General features: G+C 48.1%; 1 protein-coding gene across 3 annotated transcripts in view; it reads right to left on the bottom strand.

The window, feature by feature from the left end:
• Positions 1 to 13,897, bottom strand: part of TJAP1 (tight junction associated protein 1) — a 40,055-nt gene extending 26,158 nt beyond the window's left edge. For 2 of the 3 annotated variants that reach the window (XM_040611961.1, XM_040611963.1), the window contains exons 1-2: positions 13,750 to 13,897; positions 12,616 to 12,690 (exon numbers count right to left, since the gene is read on the bottom strand). The gene's annotated coding sequence lies outside the window, so the exon portion shown is untranslated. Of the gene's footprint in view, positions 1 to 12,615; positions 13,458 to 13,749 lie in introns of those variants that run through there. The other variant, XM_040611962.1, reaches the window with a different exon arrangement.
• Between the last annotated feature and the right edge of the window lie 5,765 nt (positions 13,898 to 19,662).

The raw sequence follows: 19,662 nt of genomic DNA, 5'->3' as shown, positions 1-19,662 counted from the left end.
CTGTAGACCCACCTGTAAGTAAGCTCTATGCAGATCTTCTGAGAGCAAGCTGGGAATGAGAGATAGTGAAGCCACAAAGGGGCTCTAACTGAGAGCAGAGGATGATCAGCCCCAGATATTCTAAAGAAAACAAGCCATCATGTTCCAGGGTTGTTTTTTTGGGTTTGGTTTGGTTGGTTGGTTTGTTTTTTTTTTCTTGGGGGGGGTGGTGGGGGTGGCACCGGGAAGAGGGGAGTAGTTGGTCAAGTGTCTGACTAAACAACTCAAAAAGCTAGCAGCTCACCACTCATCTAAGGACAAAGACCATGGTCTAATGCCAGTGTATAGCCAGGCAGATGTTACAAAGATAAGGTGTTTGTTCAGTGCCGACAGCAAACTGTTCATGTTTTCAGCTTCCTGCAGCTGCATGAGCTCAGCTCTACAGAGTCTGTGACTCTGGACTAAGGAATGTCTCAACTGGAGAAACACATCTGCTGCTGGCTCCAGGTGGCCCAGGATGAGACCAGTTCCCAACTTCACTGTCCATAGCCCTGCTTTCTGCAGCCTATCCCACCAGGGGGAGATCTAGCTGCTCGGTGAGGGTTACTGCTTTAGCCAGAGTAACAGAAGTGTTTGGGACTGGACACAGAAGCACAGAGATCTGGATTCCTACAGGGTCCTGAAGCCCAGCAGGGAAGCCAAAACAAGAAACTAGTCACTTTCTCTCCACAACGTATTAAAACGCACTGACAGGAAAGAAAAAGGTCAAGACTCAGCCCTCCTTCCTCCTTAGCCAATGTCACATCAGTTTCATTCCCACTCCCTTACTCCCTATCTGTCAATCAGAAAATGACAGCAGAAACCCTAAGCAAGATCTTCATTTTTGCAGTCATAGCCTAAATTGCATGACAAAGCTGAAACACTCAATACACACTTAAATGTTCTATAAATAACATTCCACATAACCTGTTTTTAGACTTATATTTTGCTACACCTCGTGTTGCCACAGGACATATTATTTAGTTTGGCACTACAGAACAGAAGAAGAAAAATGAAGATTCAGGCAAAACACTTTCTAATCAAGACGCAAGCTCTAAAATCAGGTATGGCACCGGTTTGAAATACAACGTAACAGTTTACATGAAATCAAGAGACCCCAATGAGAATAATTTCCAAACATTTTACAATGTTCAGAGTCTTTTGCAACAAGTAACATTCCCCTAATCAGCTATCCTTGAGATCCTGCTTTGAGAAGTGATACATCCTTCTCCAGAGGGGGTGGCGTGGACCAGTATAGTAACAGTAGCTCTGCAGTTACTGACTCAGAGACTGTGGCAACAGCTAAAAAGTAAAAACTATGCCATAAAGCCAGAGCACTTCTGAGAGCCAGTTCTTTCACGCCTGCTACTGTCTAAGGATGGCAGTAGGGAGGTCTTCCGCAGAACACTAACTTCAGTATGGAAATGCCTGGCAGGCCACAGAATTTCAGGCTACTAGAAATTGCCAGAAGGGGAATGGCAAGTCCCAAAGATCAAAGCAAATTGGATAATGAAGTGAACAGCCCAGGGCTTACCCGGGACACTAAAAAAGCTCAGCGGTTCTTTCCACAAGCCTGGCCTGTGGGCTGCCCATACTGACACTGCCAAAAGGGACCACATTTCCCTGTGCCAGGCAAATGAAAGACTTACATAAAGAGGACAAGGAAGGCCAGCATGACAGGGGCATACAAAACTAGCAACCATTTCTCACAGACATCACGTCAAGGATCCCAAAATAATCCATCTGCATCCTGATCTGCCATCCTTCAGCAAGCTTCTCGTCCCCACCTCTTGAGGTACCAGCCAAAAAAAGGAAGCTTTTCCAGAAGCTTAAGGACATTCACCCACTGACTGGGGGAAGCACTCCTGCCTGGGTTAAATCCCAGAGCCATTCCATCTCCAAGCAGACTTCTCATGCAAGGTTGGTACTGAGCACAGCTTGATGGCATGAGCCACTCCATTATCTACTGATTGCCAAGAGCACATAGGCTGCAGAGGGAATGAGCCAACCTTAATTGGCCTTATTGGTGTAAATTAAACCCTGCAACACACCCAAGCAAACAGTCAGTTCCTTCGGAGGAGCAAGCATGAGTTATTTTGCTGCAGCTATATAGGAAACATTGCTGCTAGGACATGCCCCTGGAGTGACTGTGCCGCTCAGCTCTCCCGCTGCATTCCTGGGGTTGTTTAGCATGGACTCAGCTCCAGCCTTTCCACAAGCAAAAAGTCTGAACCCTGAATGCCATCTGCAAATACAGCCAGACTCCACCTCCTGCATGCCTGCAGGCCACCAGGTGTGGCCAGGAATGGCACAAGCTACACACTAAACACACCTTTGATGTGGAGCTGAAAGCATGTAGCCAGGGGGCATGAACAGCACGCCGCCCGCCGCCGTGCTGACTCCCAGTGCAGGAATGTGGCTGCAACCACAGGCCAAGGAAGGCAAACACATTGCATTCCTCACCAGGCAGGGAACAAAAACAAGCAGCAAGCCCACACACCCACCACACTGACACCCGCCACGCTCCCCATGCGTGCCAGCCCTGCCACTGCCAGGACCCCAACAACAGCTTCAGCTTCAAACTCATTTATGGGGGAGTCCTTGAGTTCTCCAGGCAACTTCAAGCCGTGGGGCAAAAGAAACAGAGCAAGGCAGGAGAGTTATCAGCTGGGCATGCAAGCCACGGGGAGAAGAGCCACCACCAGAGCTGGGAAGTAGCCACTTTCCAGGACAGGAACAGCTCTGTGTAGCAGCCTGGGAGAGGAATTTCCTTGACTTTTCCTATAAGATGAGAGGTAAACATAACAGAGACTTGTTGAGCTGAGGGGGCAGAGCTGAATAAGAAGCTGACTTTGGGTATTAGGGGTGCTTGGAAAGATTCGGGCCTTTCTCCAACCCCAGGAAACCACTCTACCTTAAGCCAAGCAGTTTCTCCAAGATGCAGGCACTTGCTCATTACCCAAAAATCCTTTTGTAAACACTGACCCCACTGCCCACAGAAATAGACCTGATCTTCATTGTATGTAATATTCTCCCCCTACAGCACTAATATCTGATCACTTACATGATCAAGAAGAGAGACTCGATGTACAAAAACCCAAGACATCAGGCAATCTCTCACCTCAGAATCTCACTATTTTAGTCACCAGCTTTATGCTCTAGACAGAAAAAAACACTATTCACTTCATACAAACTAAACACTTCATGCCACCTCCTTCCTGCAAAACCCAAAGCTTTCCAAAAAATTCATGGTCCCCAAACATGAATTTATTCTGAAGGCAAAAAGATGAGGATGCATCAGGAGGTGAAGCTGTCAGCAGCATTCTCAAGTCCATGAAAGGACTTTTAACATTGTTACCCCGCCACCTTCTGAATCTGCACTTACTTTATGTAATACAACTAAGTATCAACCCACTCCTAAAAATCCACTGCCCAGTGCTAAGGGCCAACTGTGAGACTTAATAGCCAGTGTTCCCTCAGTGCCAAGCAGGAAAGCCAACACTGTCACGAGCACTATCGCAAGAATATATCCCACTTGAATCTACACCAATATCCCAAAGGCTACCAAAAAAAGAGCTTCTATCTGCTGTGCTTTGCAGAGTAAGTTCTGAACTTCAGCAAAGCACAGGAATGTCACAAAGGAGCAGAATTTCATAAGGTAGAAATGACAGAAACCATTTAACACAGATATACTAGAACACATATTCCCTTCTACTTTCCAAAAAGCAAAGAGCACACACACAGAGGGAGCCCTCAAAACAATGTCAGCAAATTCAAAAAGCACCAACAAAGGGCCAAAATGCTGTAATCTCTGGAGAACCTGGAAGGGGAAAGGTCAGTGTCGCCACCACCAGTTCCAGAAACATGCCGATGCATCTAGCAAGCTGCCGGAGCAGGGATGGTTCATAAGGCTGTGGTCCAGCTGGTCCGCATGTGCATTTGAAGGCCCTCACTGAGGAGAACGGTCTGGTATTAGGTAACAAGAACAGACCAGCTGAGATCCAGTAGACTTTCCCATGACCATTAAAAATCAAGACCTCAAGCTACCTATTTCCTTCTAAGCCAGTAAGGTAAGCTGCTGCAGTAGCTCCAGTACCTGAAAGAAAGAGGCATGAAAGGCCAGATTTACCAATAGATTTATATCCAAAGATATAAATAGAAGCCTGGCAGGATTTACAAAAGCACCCAAACAGATTAGGTGTCTAAATCACTACATGCAGGAGAAAGGGCTTCTCCACTTATAACCGCTCCATACCTCTCCAACCCCAGCCACCACAAGAAAAGCCATTTCAGAGAGGATGGAAGCCCCTGCCGCTCTACAGGTCACCAAGGGCCATCCCTGTACAATCCACTTTGATGGTGGCAGCACCCAAACTCCCACAAGACTCAACAGTACAACCTGCAATGGCTACAGCTCTACCCGTTTCCTGGAATAGGAGCTGCCTGTTCAGCTTCTCCTCTCCCTTCCCCCACTACATCTTTATTTTTTCATAGACTTAATACTGTTTCAAGGTACAACCCTCATCCTGCCACCGGTGGGTGGGTGAGTGGGGGAAAGGGGCCCTTTATAATTGTAGTGTTGCAATCTGCCAGCCCGTCCAGGCAGCCTGTTCCCGCCTGCACTGTATTAAATACCTTATAACTGATTACACCCCCATGGGGCATGATTAGCAGTCTTCAGAGAACAAAGTCTACTTTCATAAGAATAAGAACAGACACGTACTGCTAACCTACTACACAGCTGGGCAGGTGAGGAAACAGGGAAAAAAGGAGGGTGTGTGGAGGGGGGAGAGTTAACTGTACTGCTAACTCTGTTCTTTTCCTTCCCTCCCTATCCCTGCATGTCTGAGTTGAGATTTCCACTGTCCCAAATTGTTCCCTTCAGACATAACCCAGAAGATTCAGGTAATGTAAGCTCATAAACAAACTGCTGCCTGCAGAAATCAGGCAAAGTCCTAACCTGGAGAGGTAAAGCCTTGAGGCAAGCAGATTGAGCTTTGCTCTGGGTGACAGCAATTTCTTCACACCAGTTCCCAGGAAAAAGGAAGGGTGAATTCCAACAGCAGCATCAATAAAAGGAGAAGGAGGGAAAGCTCGAAATATGATCACATACCCACGCCCCTCTCTAACCTCCGTATATGTATCTGGAAAGTCTATATTAGTAACAGCAAAACATCTAATTCAATCTGGAGGTTAACAGCTCAACAGAACCAGGTGATTCTTTTTTTCTTGTGGTGAGAGAGGAGGCAGCAAACAGGAGGAAAGCCCTTTCCATCTGAGATAGTTAATAGGGATCCCCAAACATACACAGTCCACGTGCATTGCCGCAACAAAGAACCAGCCTGATGGAAACTTAGCCAATCTGACATGAAATGACCTACAACTCATTAGCAGGTGCCTTCCAAATCACAAATGCCCACACAAACAGCCACAAATATATCTGGTGCTATCTGGCCTCCATCTCAGCAAAGCAAAAAGAATCAAACAAACTGTACAGCCTTTTACCAAAAGGAGTAAGAAAAATGGAGGCAACTCCTAAGCTCAAACAAGTCTAGGATAATCCCTTCCAGCTACTCTCCCCAAATATACGACAGAGGAGAGCAGAGAAGGAAGCTCCAGGAAAATAGTCTTATTTCAGAGGAACACCTGTGTGGCAGCTTCAACAAAATAGTAGGAAGCCTTCTAACTCTGTCATTTTGGAAACAAATCACCTGCTTTACCCAGAGCCCCCCGGCTTTGTCCTTGGCCCCATGGATGGATGCCCATGGTACAATCTAGAAGCACTTGTGTTCAGCTGATGCCTCTAGAAGGGGGCACCTCGCTGACACATTCCACCCAGATTCTTACCCAACACACCTGAGAAAGGATTTGTTGATGGAGACACCAACCCAGCTAAAAAATATCTACTTATATCTGCTTTACTCAGCAGCTGGTCCTTCAGACAGCAGATAGGAAGTATCTGAACCGTACTGTTTAGTCTCATATGTACAGCAAAACCTGCATATTCTTTTTATTTCAGAAAGACCTGAAGGCACCAACTGACTTTAGGCCCTGAGGTACTCAGCACTGATGTAAACGCATCAATAAATTTGGAGTTATCAAACAGATTGTGCTTCCAGTGTTTGGACAAATGGGAGTTTTCAGCATAAACACAAGTTAGTGATTAGAAGCTCCAGGAGGTAATTTAAATGATCACAGCCAGCTCAAAAATAGTTTTACTTTGGGAGTTGAAGTTGCAAAGCTGTAATAAATCCAAGTGACACAGTAAAACTTTTTATAAAAGCTGAAAATGAGTTGTGAAGCCCCAGATGGCCTGGTATATAATTTGATTCTGTTAACATGGGCCAGCAAAAGGGAAGCCACTCCTCACACTAAAAAAAAAGAAGGGAAAGAAAAAAAAGACTCCAAACCCCTATCATCCTTCAGCTCCTAGGAGATAGAAGTAGTCTGCTTGCATTTTGTGTGTATATATATATATACACACATAAAATACACAGAAATAATACATATATAAGCAAAATTTTAAACCCACACAACTAACAATTAAATGTTCAATCCCCCACCATGCTGGGCAGCTATCAATCAGGCATCTGAGCTCAAATTGGAGCGCTGCAGTCCAACGCTCTCCCCTGGCTGCTGTACCCTCACAGATACCCTGCACCCACCCCCCATTCCCAGAGTAAATTGCCTTCAACTGCAGAGAAGCACTCCCGCTATTCCAATACTGGTATTCACCACCAGGGCAAGAGACCCTAATTTAGCCCCACACGGGCCTTCTGCAAACTGCTAATCCCCAATACACAGCTGTTTTTCAAATGTGCGGGCATGAGCAAACCATAAACGATTTATGGCGCGTGGCAGGAAGACTCCTGGCTCCCTGCGTAGGCAGGGTTTTGGGACAAGATCATGCTTGGACTAATGTTTATATTGCAAGTTGTCAGTCGGGTTGTAAATCATCTCTAGAGCTGCATAGTAATACAGCTCTCCCCATCCAGCTGGAGCCTTGATGACATTGAATTCTATTATAGCCATTTCAGAGACACCTGGAGACCTATTTACAAAGGCATCATCTAATCAAGAAAAAATGGATACACTTATAAGTCAACTCTATAGAAATTCTGCAGCCCGGTAAGGGTGATTTGCTTTCAGGAATCAATCCAACCTGGTATGAGAAGCTTCCCAAAAATGACACTCCGTGCTAGCCCTAGAAGAAATTGGATAGAGTGCTTACACAAACATCTACTAACAGTGTATCGCTAGCAAAATGCAGTTACCTGAGGAAATCCTTCTGAGCAAAACTTTCATTTCCTAGTATTTATATAACCATAGCACAAGCAACGCTTTGTAATTCAATCCTAAAAGTTCAATAAATATATTTTGCATACTCTAATGTATGGAACACTTTCTGCTTGGAAGAATGAAACCATTAAAGGCAGCATGTGAACTTGAAGTCCATTCTCAAGAAAGATTACTTAAACCAACTCTAATTTTAAACAAATACCCTGTCGTTTTCCATTATTATCTTTTCCTCATTTGAAAGGGCTATGCACACAATACACACAGTACAGATCTCCCACAGGTAAGAGTTCTCAATAAGGAAACAATAATAAACAAAAACACACAAGAAAAAACAGAACAGTAGAATTAACTGCAACCACTTTTCAGTTATGTGAGATGGACCAGATTTCAAGTCATTTCCCTAGAATACTTTTAACCTTCCCGTCGGGCAGCAGTAGAGTCCTCGCTAATGAGCACCAAAGCTGCAGAATGAAATTTGATTTAGCAGACAATGAAGCAATGCATCTTTGGGAATTGTATAGAGCTTGTGCAACATACCCAGGTCTAAAAGCAGTAGCATATGCTAAAATAATGGTCAAAAACCTTAATGCCACAACGATTATCTAATTATAATCTCAGAAAAATAACATATTCTTTTGAAACAAATGCTATAAAGTAAAACTCGCCTAAGGCTTTTTATGAGCCTAACTCCTCAATAGTTAAACTACCTCATCTAGAGAAACTAACTCATTCACACGTGTTACATTAATGCTGCTGGACAACTGAGACTTTAAACACAAGAGAAAAAAAATCCAGTTATGTGTCCTACAACATTACTAAAGCCAGCTTTATCACAGAGCCAAAATACAAATAAAGAACTCAACCAAAGACACAGTAGCTGCTGTGGAACTTTCAGTTCTGAATTTGCTGACCCCTAGAAATCAGAAATTTAAACCAATTCTCTCTTACCACTAGCAGCAGGTCAGTTCCTCTGTGCCTAAAAACCAGCCCAATCCTTTCGGGGAACCTTACTTTCCAATCCTGACCCATTTCACTTTCTCAGCATCACAAAACTTCTGTGAAAGTCAGTAACCCTTTACTCACAGCCATGATGCCTGCCACAAAAGGGTTCAGTTGTGCCCTAAAGCACCTGTTGTTCCCATAACAGCCCGTAGGGAGGGTATCCATACAGGGATCTCAAGGTTTGCAGGACTCACTCCTAGCTCTGAAAATACAAAACCACACACACACTCTTACTTTCCTTCAGGAGTTCCCCTTGTGTTCAGGCAAATATTACAAACAAACACCAAACATCATTTTATACATAGCTCCGTACCACTGGCCACTCACCTTTATTAACCTATCCATCAAACTGAATTTATGCCTACTTGACCAAGCAGCACTGATGACTCTCTTGATCTTCAACACAAATTGGACATGAGCACAGAACACAGACTGTGTCTTCCTGAACACTAGTACACTGAGTTTCATGCCACAACATACTGGATCTCACTTGAAAAGCCTTAAAGCCCTTTCTTTCAGATACCTTTCAGACTAAAGTCCACCACGAGACTGAAACGTGGAAAGGCCAAACTCCACACTTCCTTTTCCCTCTTAAAGCAAAGGAAAGAAGCACAAAGTGCTTTGCCTGACCACTCTGCATGAAGAGACAGTACCTGCATTTCTCCATGTTAATGAATAAGAAGGTCCTCACATGGAATGCACTAGCTTTCCCAGGACCCTGCTCTCCAGCAGCTTAAAATCTTCAACTACCAGGCCTAATCAGAGCAGCTGGGGTGTTTTGTGGGTTTGTGGGTTTTTTTGGTTGGGGGGGGGGGGGGGGTTCCTAATGCAGTTATCACAAAAAGTTTAGTGGGCACCCTAACATAGCAAGTAAGTGTGATTGAATACCTTGCCTCTGACACAGGCCAATACAAAGTAGTTTAGAAGATGGAGCAAGAAACCTCAGTGGACAATTATGGAACAAACTGCCCTTTCTTCAAACCTTTACCTTTTAAGAGATTGGGTTATGTCTGAAAAATACATGTTCTAAAACGAGTTCTTTAGCTAAAGCAAGTCTGAACATTTCCACTCATAAGTGCTTGATCTTTTCTGAATCCCGCTCAGCTCAGCCTCAGTGCTATTATGTGGTAGTGAATTTCCACAGATTAGACATCATGTGAAAATACTTTAAAATCATTATTCAGTTTGATGTCTATCAGTTTCACAGAATTGCGCTCACCTCAACTGAAGAATACATTCCAGCTCCTTCACCTCTGCACAGCAGTCTTCCTCAGGCTTGGCACCCAGCATTGTTGAAAAGCAGAGGAAAACTGAGCCCACCCAAGTGATGCTTATCCTGCATTCCAACCATTGCAATGCTATTCTCACACTCCTACACAGCCTTCCATGCCATTTCCTTCCTAAGCACAGCTCCCAGGAGGACACTCCAGAGAGGGTGGCTCATATCATTCCAAATATGAGACAGCCTGCAAGCTGCTGCTCTTGGCCCTCTCTCAGCATACTAGCAGTAAGACCACGCATGAATGTGCTGACAATGAAGAGAACAATTTCTGAGTCTGGAACAAAGAAAGGGGCAAAAAAGAGAAAATATTAATTTAAGTAAAAAAGATTCAGTCAGAAAAGGCATTGCAAGCTGGGGAAACAAACAAACAGTTCCTGGGAAGGGAAAAAAGCAGGGGGTCTCAGAGTACCCACTTGCCTTAAACAAGGTAGGGCCTGACTTGCACTCTATAGCAATTTCACCACACTACAAGAATACACAGGACAGTGGATCACACAGGGGTCTGCTTCATTCTGAAGTCATGGCTTGGAATATCCTTTTCATCTCTCCTCCACCAGGCTTTACTAAAGCATTCAACACCACAGTATCCAAGTGTCTTACTGACACAGACTCTTCCTCAAATCCCCAGTAAGATGGGCATTAATCATATTTTGCAATGGAAGAATGAAGAGCAAGAAGCAGGAATGATCTGAACACATTCACACAATAAATCTGTGGTATAAATTAGGTAGTCTACACTGCAGTTCAGAATTCTGACCGCAGGGTCATCCTTCCCCTCCAACCAGCTGTAAAGGTACTTCCATTTTAAAAAGTAACTGCTTTTTTTAAAAAAGTAAAAAACTACTACTACAGATACATCACTAGCCAATCTAGATCTAAGGAAAAGCCCTCAGGTAGGGGAACTGGCAGAGAAACAGGATGGACGATTTCATGCCCTAAGGCATTAGCTCTGTTTGCATAGATTACACATGTAGCTCCTTTGCAGTCCTGTGTAAAATGAATTCCAGAGAGGATCATATTTACCCAGTTACTAGTGACTTGAAATACGCATAGCTAGCACAAATGCCACAAGACTCACTCCATCCATAGCTCAAGGTGCCATACAATAAGCAGACATCTTCCCAACCAAAGCCTTCAAGCAAGGAGATGAATGTACCCAGCTTCAGGACCTTAAATCTACTCTCAAAGCATCAACCAAGTTGAACAGCCAAGGACATCTGTTGGATTATGACAATGCCAGTTCCTGACAACCCCAGTCAAAAGAGCAGATCAGTCAAAAAGGTGTCAAGCCAGATCCTCATTTCTGAGGGTAGGATTCCTCCACAAAATCTGTATCACATCCAACTCATTTGAGACCCCTACATGTTGTATTTCTCCCAGCAACATGAAAGGCAGAGAGTTATTAGTCACTACTACATTATTCTTGTCATGCTCTACTGTAAAAGCTAGGCCCTTGCTAACAAGTACACGACATGTTTAATCCTTTATGATCTAACTCACAGAACTATTTCTCAGGACTACGCTGTACATGTGGCAACACATGGAAATCTCACAAAGTCCAGTTTTCAGTGGATCCTCCATAAAACACAGCTGACAATTTAACAGGTTAGGGAGCGCACCTTCAGAAAAATCATCAGCCTCCAGGATGAACACACATCTAGTCTGCTTCAAACTACCACTGAAATATAGTCACATTTCACTGAAACTTGTTTATTTTGCTATCGTTCAAACACCTTGGCTTTCTTCATCTTTTTAAAAGCACTTCATATGCTACACCAGCTGCCACAAGTCGTTTCTCCAAGCCAGCTCAGGTACCATTCGCACTAGCATGTTGACCAAAAATCACTCGTCCCATCTGACTTTATTTGTACTGCTACGGGACAAAAAGGGGGCAGACCTGGAAAGGATTATACCTCTTCCAAAGCTATACCACATGATTCTATTTAGAATGGTTGGCAGAGATAAAAATTCAGGGTTTGAAAGCCACAAAGCAAGTGACTTAGCAGCAGCCAGCAAATTACTTGAAACAGACTGGAAAAGAATGCAAAGTCATCTTTGATTCAGAAAATGGTGTGAGGAGGCAACAGGTCTTGGCATGTAACTCATCCCCTCCTGACCCAATGCCTTGTTAATATTAAAGAAGATAGCCATGGGCTGTACTTTGGAACTCCATTGGTGCTGCTGATATACATTCCCCCGATTTCAAGAGCACTGGGTGCCTGGGAAGGAATGAAAAGCCAAAAGTTCCTGATAGCACAGCTAAGACCTGCTAGCTTAAATGCTGATGTAACATCCAGAAGCTGAAGCACACTGTATGCAACGCACTGTTAGGATACATGCGCTTTCTGCAGCGATTCACTAAGAAGTGAATAAACGAGAAAGGAGTTGTACTAAAAGTAATTTAACAAGTAAATGAGAAGTATAATCAAAGGAATGGCTGCTGGGTACCACACAGCTGCCCCTCTAAACTGGATCTCAACAGTGAGCTCAGGAGAGGATAGAAAGGCCAGCGGTACACCTGCACCACCCATCAGGCGATCGGTTAAAATATGGGTAAAAACAATAACATGGTGGAAGAAATAACCTAACAGAACATAGGATCATTAGAGTTATCTAACTTTGGCATCGCAATTATTAATAGAGCAGGATCATCAGAAATTATTTCACTGGGATTCTGGCTGGGTAGACCTCTTGTGATTACAGAGAACACAGCTACTTCAGCACTGACAGAACAGACTTTAGACTGTTTCTCTGGATAGCACATAAAGAGCACTGGCTTACATCTCTGTTTGAACTTCTCAGGAGCTCTTACTGAAATTTTCAGGGTCACTCTCATTTCATTCACAACCTGGCCTCTCAATTCAGGCAATGCAGGCCTACTACGATGCAGAAAATGCCACAGAGAGAGACAACTTTTTCAGATGTGTGGTTCACATATTCTCAAAAAAATTCAAGTAGTGGGACCAAAAAGAACACGGCCTGACTCAGCATCAGCTCATTTCTGTCTTTCTTACCTGCTGTCTGATGCTTCAACAAGGATTCATTGCTTCCTCTTACGTAGGCCCTTTATCCCAGTTCCTTCTCTGAATCTGTAAAACAGAGATGCGTACCTCTGAAAAGCTTTCGCTGGCACAGAACTATCTGTGTGATGGATGATTCTTTTCAGCGGACAACATCCACCTGGCATCTCTCAGATCTAGGTCATTCTCAGCCTTGCCAGACTTGCATATCATTTGCACACCCTGATGCCTACCAATGCAATCTCCTGCCCATCTAAAAATGCATTTATTTGCACTTGATCATTTACTCTGCTACAGGCAGTCTGCTCAAGCCCAGAGCCAGGTGCAGTTCCATATTTATTGTTCACCTGTTTTTCTTTTAAACTCTTCTCATATTCCCAGGGGCTGCTCACTAATTCCATAGTAGGAAGCATTCCTTGCACTACAGAGGGTGTCCAGCCTGGGAGATAATTTCCCATTCCCCCCTGACAGGTTTGGCACCAGGGGAGCACCCCTCGCTCCCTTCCAACTCTGCCTCTTGTCACTTAAAACTCTGGTTCTTTAACACACTTGCTGGCCTAGACTTGTGCCACTTTGCAGTTCCTACTCCAGCAATGCTCCCTGCACAGATACTGCTTTCTTGTCCCCTACACTACCTACCTCTCCATCACCCGGACAAGGCTACACCCTGCGTGGACCTGGCTCGGCCTGCGGCTTCCCTGCCTGCTCTGCTCCCCCCCGCCCCAGGTCTCCCACCGGGAGAGAGAGCTCCCTAACGCATTGATTGCTAAGGCGGTGGCATTACCACCCTCCCCCACGGGAACGGCCCTTTCCCCGAGGCAGAGGCTGTGGCCCTCCCGCCCTGCCGCCCCCGGTCCCCATCTGCCACCCACCCCGTCTGGCTGACTCCCCCTGCCCACGGTGCGACCCACCCGGACCCGCTGTCCTCGAGGGACTCGACACGTCCTCCCGGCCCCGAGCCACACACGGGGACAGGGAGAGCCCCCCGCTCGCAGGGCGCCGGCCCCAAGGCCGCCCGGGAAGGCCGGCGAGGCCCGGGGGCGCGGGGGCCCCCGCCCGGGCCCGGGCTCGGTCCCCAGCCGGTCGCGCTCCCGCTCCCCGCCCCCGGAGCCCCAGCCCGGCTCTGACCCGGTCGGGCTCGGCTTCGCCCGGGGTCCCAACGACTTTGCGGCCGGTTCTGCCCCGGTTCAGCCCCGCCTCGGGCCCGCCCCAAACTTTGGCCCCGCTCGGCCCGGCCCCACGCTCTCGCTTCAGGCCGCCATTTTGCCGCGGGGCACGCCGGGTAATCCGGCGGAATCCCCACGCCGCAGCGCAGCTGCGTCATCGGGCAGCACGGGAGGGGCGGGGCCAGGCGCGGCGGCGGGCGCGCGGTGCGTCTCCCCCGTCACCGCGGCAACGCGAGGGGAGGGGCGGGGGAGAGGGGCGACGGGACGAAACCAACGGGGCGCGCGGGGGTGGGGGGCAGGACGAGCAAACTCGAGCGGCAGCGGCGGGGGGGACGGTGCCGGTGCCGGTGCCCTCCCCTCAGGAGGAGGCGAGGCGAACGGTGTTTCTCCACGGGCGCTGCCCCCGTGCCGGCCGGCCCCGCTTGCCCTCTCCGGTCTGGTGGGGCCCGGGGCCACGGTAGCAGGCGGCGGTGGCGGCTCCGTGTAGGTTCGGTTCCACCCGGGACAGCCTTGCCTGGCTGCGCGGGCCCCTTCCCCGCCGGCGCTGCCCTGAGGCCTTCGCGCGGCCCTGCCGGGGACAGGCCTGCGGCCGCGGCCCCCCCGCGGGGCGCTGCGTGGACGTTCGCGTTCAGTACGTCTCTCTGGTGAGACACGCCCGTTCAGAAAGTACCTCCGAGGGCACGGCGCAGGGGTGGGCCAGCAGACCACCACCCGTGTGCCGTCGGGGGGAAGGTGGCCCGGCGGAGGTGTCTGCAAATGCACAGAACGAGGCGGGGTGGGCCGAGGCCCTGGCAGAGGCCTCTGGCCTGGCTGGGAAGGATGCAGAACCTGCCCCTGCCTTTGCTCCTGGCTGCTCCAGCCCTTGGTCACCTTGCAGGCTGCCTCCGAGGTTACGCAGTTGAGAGCAGACCCTACAAAGAGGCAGCTAAACCCCTGAGCTGATGAAGATGACAGGAGGAAAAAAAACCAAACATGTATAGGCTGGTCACAGCAATTGGAGCCCGTGGGTGCAGTCAGGACCCAAAATGGGCTCACAGTGATGGCAGGTGATCTGCTCCGTTCAGGTCTTTGCCAGCCAGGACAATTCACTGGGAGCCAGTGTCCAGGACCCGCTCCTTTCCCTTGTTACGTGATTCAGCTTGTGAGAAACATCATGACAGTCTGGGGCATAGCACAACCTGTCACTAGGGAAGTATCCCATCTGTGGGGCCAGGTGGAGAAGGAGGAAGAGGAATAAATGGGAAAGCCCACCTAAACCCCCAAGGATAACTGCCTGCTTCTTAAAGGAGAGGGGCAGAGTACAACACGTACCAGTCAAAGGCAGATAGCAGCTCGTCAAACCTGGACACAGTTTTGTAATGTGCTTTGGCCTTTATTTGCAAAGCCTTCCATCTGTTGTTCTAGCCTTGGGACTTGAAGAAGTCAATATATTTTAATTTTGAACCAAATTGCCCCATTTATTCCACTCTGAGCTCACACAGGTACTTTGTCCATTGCCTCTTGTGCCTGGCACATACACTCACCCTCTGCTCCCCTTCCCTATTAACATTTCTTTTATAAACACCTCCTGAGTTGATTATTCACATGATAAATAATGGAGCCTAGTCCAGAGGAAATTTGCACGGTTAGGAAACGTCCTGATAGTATTTGGATGATGTTCCTCAATGTCCTACGTTTATTAAGCCTTCAGATTTGCATTCAGGTAGTACCAGGCTCACAGCACTGGAAACTCTGCCCAAGTGGTGCCCCCTCTTACACAATAAAAGACAGGTGCTCAGCAGGACCCTTCTTCCATGACCTTGGGAATATTGTGCAAAAACGTCTGCTGCACACACAGCAAGTGCCGTCTGCACCACGCCACGCGTCAGCCAGGGATATTTCAAGAAAGCCTTCGGTACTTGTGCCCCCATAAATTCTCCAAATCCTCCCTGTGCTGGAGTCAGATAACAAGCAGAAGGACAATGGCTCCAAGAATCCAGGCTGCCCATCTGCTCTGCACTTCCAGATTCTTGCTTCCACCGCGCCAGCTGATGAAATTTTCATAGCTGATGAGGTTTCTCATTTCCACCAGGCCTTGCTGCCTTGGAGCCTTCACAGTTGTGGCCTGTTCAGGTTTCCGTGGGTGTGCACTGATGGCAGCAACGATTAGAGTCCTTTGCTTTCTTTTGGTGACCTGTCAGAGTAGGATCTTCAAGCTTTTTGCAAGCCTAGGTGAAGTAAGCCCCACAGGAAGAAGAGAGTGATTTTCAGATGGTCTCGGCATTTACTGCTTCCATTAAGCTCAACTCCTCTCAAAATCAAATCCCAAGGTCAGACAGCCAAAGGGGAGGCAGGAACCGAACTCGTGATGCCTGAACACCAGTCACCTGCTCTGAGCACCAAAACCCACTCTTCCATCGGATCCCAAAGGCCTTGGATTCCCAGTCCCTCTCCCTCTCCACTCACATCCACCCTGCCTTTTCCTGTATCCGGTATGCTTGTTAGCTGGACTCACCGCTGCCCTGCGCCCAGAGATGTGACATGATGCGGAAGCATGACGTTAGGTTACATTATATTCATTTATATAACACCATTAATACCAAAGTGCTGCTCCCTGCTAGAGCCAGTTGCTCACTAAAGCCTCTGAAGTTCAATTAACAAGCACCAGGTAATCTAACACTTGACTCCCAATAATCCTTTTATTTTAAGGGCCTCTGGCGGATGTAAAGCCTTCAGCAAACAGTCCTGGAAGTACATTTGAGATTCTCTCAAATACCATCTGAATTTATGACCCTTAGTGAAGAGCAGGGAGGAATCTCTTCAAAATACTTTCCAGCTGGCAGCACTTTATATAGACCCCTGTAACTGTATAAAAGGAACCCCTGGAGGGGCAGGTGCCACCCTGTGGAGGGACAAATCCCTCTGAAGTGCCTACGGTCTCGGCTAGCGGAGAGGTAGATGCCAGAAATAATGTCTCCCCACCAGGAGAAGGCAGTGCAGCCTTGGTCTTCTCAAGTTCCCCACCAATGCAGGTCAAGCAGGGAAGATGGTGGGTGCCAGACCACACTTTGGTGGCCAGCTCGGAGCTGACACCTGCCCGAGAGTTGCGTAAGTCCCATGTCCTCCAGCTTGGGGTGCAGCACTCCTGAAGGGACTCCTAAGAAACAACCACCTCCTCCACTACTTCTCTGACTCCAGCTGCACAGAGGATTCCCCAATGGACCTCAGCTGGGAAACCCTCAGAGGCAGAAGAGGTTTCTTGGATGGTCTGAGCCCACCGATACCAAAAAACCCAAGATGTATTTTAAGCAGAGCTTGCACTCTGGGATATGCCGGTACACGAGGAGCTCAGCACCCAAAACCAACAGCACCTGGGGAACAATAAGATCAGTGAAGCACTGCCAGCGTAGGACAGCCAAACAAGTCTGTGGATGCAGAATTGGACAGCCAAACACATCCTGCCAGTATGCCTGGAGCATGCATCTACCAGAAAAATACAACCCACCAGTAAAACAGTTGCTAACAACAAACATGTGTATAATTCAGTCCATCCCGCTACATAAGAGTGTGGGTTGGGGCTCAATTTTAACACAAACATGCAACCCTCAAAAAACTCCTGGAGTTTTTTCTCAGGCAAACACTTTGCTGTCAGGGTCCCCAGCAACAGTGGATGAAGAAGAACAGCAGTGTTCTGACCCATCCCAATCCAAAGTGCTGTTTGTCTTATGGGACTGCCTAAAGGCACCCATCACGGTTGGGATGTAATTGTGCTGGGCACTGCACAAAAAGACAAGCAGGCACAATATCCTGCCCCCAAGGCCTGAATCTCTGAATCTCTTGAATCTCTCTCAAAGCATCTTTGCCAATACAGGATGAAGGATGAAGGCAGAACTGGAGAACAATGACAGACCCACCGTCGCAGTACTCTGGCATTTGGCACAGCTTGGTGGTTTCACACCATCACGGGGTTTGAGCAGAGAGGGATGCACAGCTACCGCTGGTATTTCAGACATATGTAGGGGCACTTTCGCCCGACCTTGGGGATCCTATACTTAATACATTGCACATCAACACTTCCTCATTACAATTGCTGCCTATGCATTTTTTGTATATTTATAAATGCATATGTATAAAAATAGAATAAAATAAATAGATATCAGTGACCCCTACTGGCCATTTCTAACTAGCCATGAAATAGTGCAGCAACATCTTGCTCTTGCCTCTTGCCTGGTCCCTAGTGCAGAATTTAATCGTGGCGCAGGGAGCACAGAGCCTGGCAGCAGTGGATTTGTATTCTCTGCACGCAATTTGCACTGGCAGCTTCACTGCTGGGGGCAGGCAGCAGAAGCTGGGGTCTTCTGGCCTGAAGTATTTGGTTGTGGCATCCCCTTCGTTTCTGCTTGTAACCAGCTCCACGCCATGCTCACCTGGTGAACTGATCCCAGCTCTTGCACTGAGCCCTGCACAGGTGCCTCCAACTCTTACTCTACGTGGTTCCAGGGCTCCGCAAGGGACCAGGTACCAGGCTGTGACCTTATACAGGGTATTCTGCCAGAAAAAGCCAGTTCCCAGCTGGGACCCACACCACAGCTACCACTGCTCCCTGGGGTGAGGTCCCTGCAGGAGGAGCTGCCCCAGCACTGCACGGTTTCTCCTCCCAGCAGCCTTGTCTGTGCCCTGCCAGCACTCCCCGTAAAGCCTTCGCCCCAGTGGGTGCTCAATCCAGCATGGGTGCTGCCATGCCACAGAGACTGAAGGGCAGCCACCCTCCCATGCCAGCGATTCAGCCTGGTGAAGGAGTGGAGAGAAATGGCACATGTGCCCAATGAACAGGACAGCTGCTCCAATGCAAGGTGAACTTTCCCCACGGGAAGCAAAGGCTGGAGTCACAGTGTCAGCCTCCAACCGAGACTCAAGGAGCTCTGCCTCCTTCCCCTTTGTCAAAACTTGTTTAGCTTGTCATGCTAATAAAGTGTTTGAAATGAACTGAGTTAAAAGTATGTGGAAAGGAAGGGGGAGGATGTCTCACCAGAGTGCATGGGGAGGTGGTGGAGGGGTTAGGCATGACGCCGGCTCACCCCAGCATGCGCAGGCAGATGGAGCTTCGTCCGCATGTGGGGCAGAGCCCATGTGCGAGGGGAGGACACTGCATGCCCAGGTGCTGGGACAGCACTTTGCCAGGGTGCAGGGCTGGGGGGAAGGAGCTGATCCCCCAAAGCCCTCTGAGGGCAGAGCAGGGACTCGCTGGCTCTTTCAGGTAGAGGCACGTGGCTGTGTGTCGTCTCTCGAGGAGCCCTTCTGCGTGCCTAGCGCATGTCTGCAGCTCACAGAGACTTTTTTTATTTTGTGAAATCTGCAGCACTGCTCTCCCTGTGCAGCTCTCGTTGTTTATAGGGACGGGTCCAGGCAGGCCAGGGAGGAATTACCTTTCCCTAGGACACGCTTGGTGCTTGGCTGAGCACACTGCTTCCCTGCTTCACGGGAGCTGCTGAAGGCCAAGGAGCCAGTCAGTCTGCAATTAGCCTCCCCTCCAACACTCATCTACATCCCCTGGGGCTGCTAATTATGGACTCCTCTCCTCTGCACCCGGGGTTCAAGCCTTTCTAAGCACAGGCCGCAGTTTTGTAAAATGACCTTGAAATTCACTGCAACAGGCTCTCCTGCCAGGTTTTGCTGCAAACACCAGGAGATGCCAACCTCTGTAAATACCCAGGAGCAAGCTCAGAGGCAAGCACCAAGGAAGCTCAAAACATTTGCTTCAAGAGACTCCCATTAAATGCTTGCGCACTTCTGGTGAGATTAAGAGGTTTCATTGCTAGAGCTGCCAGCTGGAAAGGGAAAGAGAGAAGGGATGGCTGGAGGTGGGCTTCGAGGCACCTGTGGGTGTGTGCCAGAA

This window comes from Falco naumanni, chromosome 12 (genome assembly GCF_017639655.2).
Source record: "Falco naumanni isolate bFalNau1 chromosome 12, bFalNau1.pat, whole genome shotgun sequence".
NCBI classification, from domain to species: Eukaryota; Metazoa; Chordata; class Aves; order Falconiformes; family Falconidae; genus Falco; species Falco naumanni.
Note: the sequence above shows the minus strand (reverse complement) of the source record. Positions and strands in the feature narration are given on the sequence as shown.